Source organism: Palaemon carinicauda, chromosome 22 (genome assembly GCF_036898095.1).
Source record: "Palaemon carinicauda isolate YSFRI2023 chromosome 22, ASM3689809v2, whole genome shotgun sequence".
NCBI lineage: Eukaryota > Metazoa > Arthropoda > Malacostraca > Decapoda > Palaemonidae > Palaemon > Palaemon carinicauda.
Genome location: NC_090746.1, coordinates 118,928,598 through 118,938,597, shown reverse-complemented (window position 1 = coordinate 118,938,597; position 10,000 = coordinate 118,928,598).

Below are 10,000 nucleotides of genomic sequence, written 5' to 3'. Positions count from 1 at the left end.
GTTTTTTCTTACTTTATTGGTATAAAACTGCAACTCTTTTCCTTCCATGATTATTCAATGGAGAGAGAGAGAGAGAGAGAGAGAGAGAGAGAGAGAGAGAGAGAGAGAGAGAGAGAGAGAGAATTTAAGTATATGAGTGATCTAAGCACATGTCATTCAATTAATATAATAATATGTATACTGTCCTTGTACATCAAAATTAATTGAAACACCATAAGTGTTGCCATCTCGAAATATAAGAAAACCATATACAAAATAAAAAGACAATATTAATCAGAATACTTGAAGTGTTTTTTTTTACTTTATTGGTATAAAATTGCAACTAAACAAATAAGTATTGCAATTCAATCATAATAGTAAGCAACATAAATAAAGCATTACATATATGAAGCTTTTGCTAAGCACCCAACTGTGAGAATAAATAACTCTAAAAAAAAAAAAAAAAACTTATCAATATACTCCTCCACTTCTAAAACAAGATTAAAAAAGCATGGATAGAGAGAGAGAGAGAGAGAGAGAGAGAGAGAGAGAGAGAGAGAGAGAGGTAAAAGCAAATACAATACTTGGCTAGAATTTACGTTAAAGCCACCGTGGAATCTTGTTGAGTTCAAATGTTGGTTTTAGAAGCAAAAGACTTTGAACCCAATTCGACCTGACAGCGAAGAAACCTACTGTTTTTTTTTCTTTCTTTCTTTTTTTTGATAATCAGTGGAGCCTCGCCAATTCCTGTTTTCTAGAGTTTAAATGCACTTCAGGTAATCCAACACTCGCTTTAAAGCTGAATGGAGCTAGAAATGGAAATTGTGTCCAGAATTTTGCAGAATTCACCCTATATTTATGCATACATTTTTGCATTCCATATGAAATATAGTCTGACACAGTTTTATTTATGCATATGTTTTTGCATTCCATATGAAATATAGTCTGACAGTTTTATTTATGCATATGTTTTTGCAATCCATATGAAATATAGTCTGACACAGGTTTATTTATGCATATATTTTTGCATTCCATATGAAATATAGTCTGACACAGTTTTATTTATGCATATATTTTTGCATTCCATATGAAATATAGTCTGACACAGTTTTATTTATGCATATATTTTTGCATTCCATATGATATATAGTCTGACAGTTTTATTTATGCATATATTTTTGCATTCTATATGAAATATAGTCTGACACAGTTTTATTTATGCATACATTTTTGCATTCCATATAAAATATAGTCTGACACAGTTTTATTTATGCATATATTTTTACATTCCATATGAAATATAGTCTGACACAGTTTTATTTATGCATATATTTTTGCATTCCATATGAAATATAATCTGACACAGTTTTATTTATGCATATATTTTTGCATTCCATATGAAATATAGTCTGACATAGTTTTATTTATGCATATATTTTTGCATTCCATATGAAATATAGTCTGACACAGTTTTATTTATGCATATATTTTTGCATTCCATATGAAATATAGTCTAACGATTTTATTTATGTATATATTTTTGCATTCCATATGAAATATAATCTAACACAGTTTTATTTATGCATACATTTTTGCATTTCATATGAAATATAGTCTGACATAGTTTTATTTATGCATATATTTTTGCATTCCATATGAAATATAGTCTGACACAGTTTTATTTATGCATATATTTTTGCATCCCATATAAAATATAATCTGACACAGTTTTATTTATGCATACATTTTTGCATTCCATATGAATTGAAATATAGTCTGACACAGTTTTATTTATGCATATATTTTTGCATTCCATATGAAATATAGTCTGACACAGTTTATACGAATGCATGTGTGTACAGAAACGAAGCAATGAATAGATTAGACTTTCAGAGCTATTTTCCAATAGAGAGTGAGAGGCTTTGATAATAGCAAAATGTCCATTGAATTATGGATGGCGATAAAATATGCACTGAATTATATATCGCATTGAATTATATATTGCAACAACTTGCGGAAAAAATTTACGGTTTTGAAGCAAAAATAATGTAGGCTTCAACGCATCTCCTGAAATTGATTTTAAAGAGAAAATCCAGTTATTGTTTTTAATAGTTACATCAAATCAATGAATTAATTACATTAGAATGACAACTCCCTTTCAACTGAGACGTTCTTGAAATAAGTAAATAATTAATTGATGATCTTTTTTACAGAAAATTACAATAAATAAAAAGATATCTATGAAAATCAATAACAATAAAAATCAGTGACAATCTTTTAAATCTGCTATACACATAATGGGGGTGTTTTGTGGAGCCTATAGGTCTAACTGCTGAGGCAACAGAAGCCATTCCTTGGCCCTCCTTGGTCCTAGCTTGGGTGGAAAAGGGGATTGTACGCTGATCATCTGAATATATATTGTCCTTCTTGATAGGGCAATGTCACTTCCCATTGCATCTGCTATTCAAGAGCAGCCTTTAAACTTTTAAACCTTTATATACATAAACCTTAATTTAATAAAAATGGCGTAAATTACATAGAATAGTTAGTAGCCGATGACCCATCAATTTTTTTGTGTCGTGATTATTAAGAACTTAATATTTAAAAAAGAAATAGCTACAATTTTGAAAATATAAATAATCGAAAACAGAGATTAATTAGGAAAATCAGTGAAAATCTTTAGAATCCGATATTCATAAAAAAGAAAAAAAAGGGTGATAAGTATAACCGATAATCCTCGGTGCAAAAATAAATTGTACAAAATGATAGAAAAATAAAACAGATTACGATATGCAAAAAAAAAAAAAAAAAAAAAAAAAAAGGTGAAAAGTATAATCGATAATTATTGGGGCAAACTAAATGGTACAAAATGATAGCTTAGAAACAAATTAAATTGAAGCATTATATCTTGATTATCAAAACAGAATATCCATTAAGCCTCAATAGATAAATTGATAAATGAAAAACTAAATACATGAATTATAATTATTAAAACCTTTACATGAGAAATATAACATGAAGCAAATATGAAATATTAATGAAAAATTAATTAGAATTTTTATGGCATGAAAATTTTGGGTCACATTTTCCCAAAGTAATCATTCATCTGGCATCCTTTTCCAAAGTGTTGGTTTTCACTTGAGCCCCTTTTTTAGAATTCAATCTCTCTAAAGATCTATTTGTCTTATTCATCATTTATCTCTCTCTCTCTCTCTCTCTCTCTCTCTCTCTCTCTCTCTCTCTCTCTCTCTCCTGACCTACCCATGAGCTTCTCTATCATGAAATTCACGAGAAAAGAAAGAGATTAAAAGTTAACATAAAGATAAATCTATCTGAAACATTTTAAAATCAGGGGGTCATTTTGGGTGACGGAGTGAAAAATGAAAAACTAAATACATGAATTATAATTATTAAAACCTTTACATAAGAAATATAACATGAAGCAAATATAAAATATTAAAGAAAAATTAATTAGAATTTTCATGGCGTAAAAATTTTGGGTCACATTTTCCCAAAGTAATCATTCATCTGGCATCCATTTCCAAAGTGTTGGTTTTCACTTGAACCCCTTTTTTATAATTCATAATGTCTCTAAAGTTCTATTTGTCTTATTCATCATTTAACTCTCTCTCTCTCTCTCTCTCTCTCTCTCTCTCTCTCTCTCTCTCTCTCTCTCTCTCTCTCTCCTGACCTACCCATGAGCTTCTCTATCATGATATTCACGAAAAAAGAAAGAGATTAAAAGTTAATATAAAGATAAATCTATCTGAAACATTTTAAAATCAGGGGGTCATTTTGGGTGACGGAGTAAAAAATGAAAAACTAAATACATGAATTATAATTATTAAAACCTTTACATAAGAAATATAACATGAAGTATATATGAGATATTAATGAAAATTTTTGGTCACATTTTCCCAAAGTAATCATTCATCTGGCATCCTTTTCCAAAGTGTTGGTTTTCACTTGAACCAATTATTTTTTTTTTTAGAATTCAATGTCTCTAAAGATCTATTTGTCTTATTCATCATTTAACTATTTGGTTTTTATTCGGTTTTGGCTTTTAGATATGTGGCTAAGTGCAATTCGATTAATTTTTCATTAATATTTCATATGTGCTTCACGTTAGATTTCCTATGTAAAAGTTTTAATAATTATAATTCATGTATTTAGTTTTTCATTTTTCATTCTGTCACCCAAAATGATCCTCTGATTTTAAAGTGCTTCATATAGATTTATCTTTATATTAACTTTTAATCTCTCTTTTTTTCGTGAATATCGGGATAGAGAAGCTCACGGGTAGGTCAAAAAAGAGAGAGAGAGAGAGAGAGAGAGAGAGAGAGAGAGAGAGAGAGAGAGAGAGAGAGAGAACAGATTTAAAGCCACAAAAAGAATGGTAACGTAATTTTATCAAAATAATTACTGAATGAAAAGCGTTAATAATAACGATACTAATTATTAATAACAATTTGAGTGAGCAAAAAACCTTGGATAAACACTGTTATTATAAATCATAAATGAAGCTTGAATATAAAATGATTTATCGAAATTTAATGATTTCCAAGAATGAGCCTTTTATTAAATTTTAATATGCGCTATTTTAAGCGATAAAAATGTTCGCAATTTTCTCACTTGTTAATGAACGTTCCTATTTCTTGTTCTATTTTAACATATGTTCATGACAATGCGCACTGAAACTGTACGACTGTGACGTCATTCAAATAATATTTTCCTTTTAACCAAACCTTCATTATTATTATTATTATCATTATTATTATTATTGTTATTGTTATTGTTATTGTTATAATTGTTGTTGTTGTTGTTGTTGTTGTTGTTGTTGTTGTTAGTATTATTATTATTATTATTATTATTATTATTATTATTATTATTATTATTATTATTATTATTATTATTATTATTTATTACTTGCTAAACTACAACCCTTGTTGGAAAAAAAGGATGGTTTAAATAGCACTAGGGCTCCGACAGGGAAAAAAGCCCAGTAAGGAAAGGAAACAAGGAAAAATGAAATATTTCAAGAAGAGTAACAGCAATGAAATAAATATCTCCTATATAAACTATAAAAACTTTAACAAAACAAGAGGAAAAGAAATAAGATAGAATAGTGTGCCAGAGTGTACCTTCAAACATTTCTAATAGAATCCTAATTAGAAGTTTTATTAAATGTAATCTTATCTAGCTTTTTTTTTTTATTTTGACCTGATTAGATATTTGAGTGAAATCCATATGAATTAAGGTAATAGAGAATCTACCAGACATTGTCCTATTCCATGACGTCATTATCTTTTATTTTTCTTCAAAAAGGATATTCATTACTATCAATGTTCCATCATATAATTTAAAAGAATCATTATTAGAGAGGCTATAAAATGTTTTTGTATCTATCCTTCTTTTTGACCAGTGTCCAAATATTGGATTGAAATCTTTATAAAAAAAGGGTAATATAGAATCTACTTAACTCCATAAAATTCAAGTTATGAATTCAAGTAATTTATCCTCACGAAAGCAAAAGACTATAAGAAAATATATATTTTGGACATTGTCCTATTCCATGACGTCATTAAATTAGATTTTTTTCAAAAAGGATATTCATTGGGTTAATTTTCCAACATATCATTCAAAGGTATCCTGATTAAACGTTCTATTACAAATTTTCGTATCCATTGTTCTTTTTGACCAGTGTCTAAATATTTGATTGAAATCTTTAGGAAATAAAGTAGTATAGAACCTATTTAACTCCACAAAATTCAAGTTATGAATTCAAGTAATTTATCCTCACGAAAGCAAAACACTAAAAAAAAACATATATTTGGGATATTGTCCTCTTCCTTGACGTCATTCATTTTGATTTTTCTTCAAAAAGGACATTCATTGGGTTAATGGTCCAACGTATCATTTAAAGGTATCCTGATTGAATATTCTATAAAAAATTTTCGTATCCATTGTTCTTTTTGACCAGTGTCCAAATATTTGAGTGATATCTTTAGGAAATAAAGTAGTATAGAAACTATTTAACTCCACAAAATTCAAGTTATGAATTCAAGTAATTTATCCTCACGAAAGCAAAGACTAAAAGAAAACATATATTTGGGACATTGTCCTCTTTCGTGACGTCATTAATTTAGATTTTTCTTCAAAAAGGATATTCATTGGGCTAATTTGCCAACATATTATTTAAAGGTATCCTGATTAAATATTCTATAAAAAAAATTTCGTATTGTTCTTTTTGACCGGTGTCCAAATATTTGAGTGAAATCTTTAGGAAATAAAGTAGTATAGAACCTATTTAACTCCACAAAATTCAAGTTATGAATTCAAGTATTTTATCCTCACGGAAACAAAAGATTAAAAGAAAGCAGATATTTGGGACATTGTCCTCCTCCATGACGTCATTAATTTAGATTATATTTTTCAAAAAGGATATTCATTGGGTTAATTTTCCAACGTATCATTTACAAGGATAATTATTAAATGTTCTATAAAATGTTTTTGTATCTATCCCTCTCTTTGACCAGTGCCCAAATATCTTATTGAAATCTTTATTAATTAAGGTTATATAGAAACTACTTAACTCCACAAAATTCAAGTTATGAACACAATTAATTTGTCCTCACGGAAGAAAATTATCAGAAGAAAGCAGATATTTTTGACATTGTCCTCTTCCCCTCACTTTTCAAAGCTGGTTTGGAATTCTTTGTCCTCATTCCATGACGTCATTAATTTTTATTTTTATTCAAAAAGGATATTCATTTGGGATTATTGTTCCAATATATTGTTTAAAAGAATCTGATTAGAGATTCTTAAAAAATTTTCTGTATCTATCGTTCTTCTTGACAAATATGTAAATACTTGAGTGATATCTTTGTAAAATGAGATAGTATAGAACCTACTCAACTCCACCAAATTCAAAATATTCGAAATATTTAAGTGATATCTTTATAAAATGAGATAGTATAGAACCTACTTAACTCCAAAAAATTCAAAATATTCGAAATATTTGAGTGATATCTTTATAAAATGAGATAGTATAGAACCTACTTAACTCCACCAAATTCAAAATATTCGAAATATTTGAGTGATATCTTTGTAAAATGAGGTAGTATAGAACCTAGTTAACTCCACCAAATTCAAAATATTCGAAATATTTGAGTGATATCTTTATAAAATGAGATATTATAGAACCTAGTTAACTCCACAAAATTCAAAATATTCGAAATATTTGAGTGATATCTTTATAAAATGAGGTAGTATAGAACCTACTTAACTTCACAAAATTCAAAATGTTCGAAATATTTGAGTGATATCTTTGTAAAATGAGGTAGTATAGAACCTACTTAACTGCACAAAATTCAAAATATTCTAAGTATTTGAGTGATATCTTTATAAAATGAGATAGTATAGAACCTACTTAACTCCACAAAATTCAAAATATTCGAAATATTTGAGTGATATCTTTATAAAATGAGAGTGTATAGAACCTACTTAATTCCACAAAATTCAAAATATTCGAAATATTTGAGTGATATCTTTATAAAATGAGATAGTATAGAACCTACTTAACTCCAAAAAATTCAAAATATTCGAAATATTTGAGTGATATCTTTATAAAATGAGATAGTATAGAACCTACTTAACTCCACAAAATTCAAAATATTCGAAATATTTGAGTGATATCTTTCTAAAACGAGATAGTATAGAACCTACTTATCTCCACAAAATTCAAAATATTCGAAATATTTGAGTGATATCTTTATAAAATGAGATATTATAGAATCAACTTAACTCCACAAAATTCAAAATATTCGAAATATTTGAGTGATATCTTTATAAAATGAGATATTATAGAATCAACTTAACTCCAAAAAAATTCAAAATATTCGAAATATTTGAGTGATATCTTTATAAAATGAGATAGTATAGAACCTACTTAACTCCAAAAAATTCAAAATATTCGAAATATTTGAGTGATATCTTTATAAAATGAGATAGTATAGAACCTACTTAACTCCACCAAATTCAAAATATTCGAAATATTTGAGTGATATCTTTGTAAAATGAGGTAGTATAGAACCTAGTTAACTCCACCAAATTCAAAATATTCGAAATATTTGAGTGATATCTTTATAAAATGAGATATTATAGAACCTAGTTAACTCCACAAAATTCAAAATATTCGAAATATTTGAGTGATATCTTTATAAAATGAGGTAGTATAGAACCTACTTAACTTCACAAAATTCAAAATGTTCGAAATATTTGAGTGATATCTTTGTAAAATGAGGTAGTATAGAACCTACTTAACTGCACAAAATTCAAAATATTCTAAGTATTTGAGTGATATCTTTATAAAATGAGATAGTATAGAACCTACTTAACTCCAAAAAATTCAAAATATTCGAAATATTTGAGTGATATCTTTCTAAAACGAGATAGTATAGAACCTACTTAAATCCATAACATTCAAAATATTCGAAATATTTGAGTGATATCTTTATAAAATGAGATAGTATAGAACCTACTTATCTCCACAAAATTCAAAATATTCGAAATATTTGAGTGATATCTTTATAAAATGAGATATTATAGAATCAACTTAACTCCAAAAAAATTCAAAATATTCGAAATATTTGAGTGATATCTTTATAAAATGAGATAGTATAGAACCTACTTATCTCCACAAAATTCAAAATATTCGAAATATTTGAGTGATATCTTTATAAAATGAGATAGTATAGAACCTAGTTAACTCCACAAAATTCAAAATATTCGAAATATTTGAGTGATATCTTTATAAAATGAGGTAGTATAGAACCTACTTAACTTCACAAAATTCAAAATATTCGAATTATTTGAGTGATATCTTTATAAGATGAGATAGTATAGAACCTACTTAACTGCACAAAATTCAAAATATTCGAAATATTTGAGTGATATCTTTATAAAATGAGATAGTAAAGAACCTACTTAACTTCACAAAATTCAAAATATTCGAATTATTTGAGTGATATCTTTATAAGATGAGATAGTATAGAACCTACTTAACTGCACAAAATTCAAAATATTCGAAATATTTGAGTGATATCTTTATAAAATGAGATATTATAGAATCAACTTAACTCCAAAAAAATTCAAAATATTCGAAATATTTGAGTGATATCTTTATAAAATGAGATAGTAAAGAACCTACTTAACTGCACAAAATTCAAAATATTCGAAGTATTTGAGTGATATCTTTATAAAATGAGATAGTATGGAACCTACTTCACTCCACAAAATTCAAAATATTCGAAGTATTTGAGTGATATCTTTATAAAATGAGATAGTATAGAACCTACTTAACTGCACAAAATTCAAAATATTCGAAGTATTTGAGTGATATCTTTATAAAATGAGATAGTATGGAACCTACTTCACTCCACAAAATTCAAAATATTCGAATTATTTGAGTGATATCTTTATAAGATGAGATAGTATGGAACCTACTTAACTGCACAAAATTCAAAATATTCGAAGTATTTGAGTGATATCTTTATAAAATGAGATAGTATGGAACCTACTTCACTCCACAAAATTCAAAATATTCGAATTATTTGAGTGATATCTTTATAAGATGAGATAGTATAGAACCTACTTCACTCCACAAAATTCAAAATATTCGAAGTATTTGAGTGATATCTTTATAAAATGAGATAGTATAGAACCTACTTAACTCCACCAAATTCAAAATATTCGAAATATTTGAGTGATATCTTTATAAAATGAGATAGTATAGAACCTACTTAACTCCACCAAATTCAAAATATTCGAAATATTTGAGTGATATCTTTATAAAATGAGATAGTATAGAACCTACTTAACTCCACCAAATTCAAAATATTCGAAATATTTGAGTGATATCTTTATTAAATGAGATAGTATAGAACCTACTTAACTCCACCAAATTCAAAATATTCGAAATATTTGAGTGATATCTTTATAAAATGAGATAGTAAAGAACCTA